The sequence below is a fragment of the Dendroctonus ponderosae genome, unplaced genomic scaffold, assembly GCF_020466585.1.
Source record: "Dendroctonus ponderosae isolate FM_Combo_2020 unplaced genomic scaffold, Dpon_F_20191213v2 Dpon_F_20191213_9, whole genome shotgun sequence".
NCBI classification, from domain to species: Eukaryota; Metazoa; Arthropoda; class Insecta; order Coleoptera; family Curculionidae; genus Dendroctonus; species Dendroctonus ponderosae.
In genome coordinates this window covers 8,069,661-8,071,990 of record NW_026019116.1, presented here as the reverse complement: position 1 = coordinate 8,071,990, position 2,330 = coordinate 8,069,661, and positions in this window count along the sequence as shown.

Here is a 2,330-nt window from a genome sequence, read left to right as displayed (position 1 = left end):
TTTTCAATTCTCTATCCAAAAATGGTTAATGAAATCCCAGTTGAAAGTGTCACTGTTTTGACACATTTTTCCTAAAATCTTTAAATTAACAACGATGTGTTAGGCAAAATAATGGTAAAAGCCTTGTCTAAAGTTCTGTACCATGGAGTTAAAATTTTCATTTCTTCCGTTCGAAAGTCGATTCTACAGGAAATAGAACTCAGCAGAGAACTGGCCAAAATCCGCTATCAAACACAGAAAACTGAAATAGAGAGAGCATGTAACAACATGTCGTTGCAGGAGGCTCAACAAGTGCTCAACATCACGTTATTAGGTAAAACTAACGATTTTAACTTGAAGCTGAGCGAGTTAAAGATGGTGATTTTAGATCCGAAAGAAGCCGAGGAGCGTTTTAAGTATCTATTTTCTGCGAACAAAGAGTTTAAATATTTGCAGTCTAAAGTCTTCCGAGCTAAAGAAGTTATCGATCGAGAACTGCTTAATAGTCGCAACGCTCTAATGGAGAGAGGCAAAACTAGAAAGCAACTGGGGCGAAATGGAAATTTTTTGTTTTTTTCGTATTTCCTCATTAGTGACAAAAGTGGTCTTGCCTCACAACCTGCGACTTGAGTAAAACCATACAGTAAAACAAGTTTAATGCACATGTTGTTGGATATTATTTGCGGGAGTTTTTTAATGGCTTAGCTGCCACCTACATGTAGGAATATGAAGAATAACTTGACAATCTTCCATGACCAGAATTCTTTACATTGCATTCATTTTCCTGCTCAGAAACCTTTCTCTTTGCGATTTTCTGCTTTTGACGATCAATGTATCGATATCTCGACGTGCTTGAGCCCCTTTAGAATAGATGGTGCTTTAAATGTGAATCTTTAGCCTTTGCGATGAAAATGATGTATCAGTGGAGGTATTTTGAGAAACTTAAGTTTTTTGGAAAAATCGACCTCTTACTCCCCCTTTATGAAATTTTCTTTTTTGTTTTTTGCCTTTATTGGATTGCTTCCGACCTAAGAAGTTGTCCAATAGCGAATATGAAAGTTGTGTTTTTTGACATGATTGAGGTCCCATCAGTAACTATTTGAACCTCTAGTGTGGGTTCGTTAACAAAAAAAGCATGAATCGACCAAATAACGGCTGAAAGGAAATCTGAAGTCTTAAGGTAAATAAATATTCGTGGCAGCCATAAATTTGTCCAAGTCGTGTAAAACGGCGCGGCGTTCTCAAGAAAATTCTTCTGCATATATCTTCCTCGCTATGAATAAGAGTCATCATGAGAGGAAAGCTTGATTTATGGCCTAACTGAATTACGCTCACAAAAATGTAAATCTGACATACATTTCTGCTGGCAATTTGCTGGATGTCGCTTTACTCCTTCTTAGCTGGGATAAAAAACGTCGTGTCTATAAAGCCTCAAGAATAATTTCTGAGCGTTCAAATGCTGCAATAAATCATTAGGACCAGACAGTTTCATAATTTACTCTCGGCATCGCAAACTCAAACTTACACAAATATTCCCTATCTTCTTTTGCATCTCTCCACCTCGCCGCAGAAGAAAATTTGACTTCTGATCAGTCAATAAAGCAGAAAATACTTTGAACTTCCAGATATATCAAGAACCATAAAGGCGATTAAGAGAATATTTACGGCACAATTCCATATCGGGCTGTTCCTAGCTGACCGGAACAAGTACTAAATTATTTTTTACGTTTTACGGGCTCATCCCGATTTTTGGCCGGGATAATATCCTTTAAATTAAGTCGTGACGTGTGGGACGACCGTTTTTGTGTGTTCGAAAACTTTTTCGAGCTGGAATGAATTTCACGGATAAGATCGAAAGTCGGACAAGAAAATTATTTATTGGATCCGAAAAAATTACCGTGTTCGTGATGGATTGGCAGGAAAGGGGCAATTTCACCAACCATAAATGATTAAATAAATAATTTAGCAAAACACATTCTCAAAAATTGTTGTGGTTTCTGCACTTTTCCATCACGAATTAATTTCCTTTCACATGCACACTTTAGCCTAAAGCAATCTACAACGTGTTCATCGATTCGCTAACTTTGAGGAATTATTAACGTTGGAGCATGTTTGAAGACAGACCGAAATTGCGTTTTTCAAAGCATCAAACAAATTAATTTCAGCTAATTATATCCGCTATTAAGCGCTGGTTTCAAGTGATGGCAGCGTTTATTCAGCCCAAAAGAAGGATAGAGGAACAGTAGCGAAGCTCTAAAATCCGTCGTACGAGATTACGGTTAAATAATTGTTCCCACAAAGTGAAAACTCCGAATTTGGCTTTATCTGTTTTCAAATTGATAGTCTCGGAA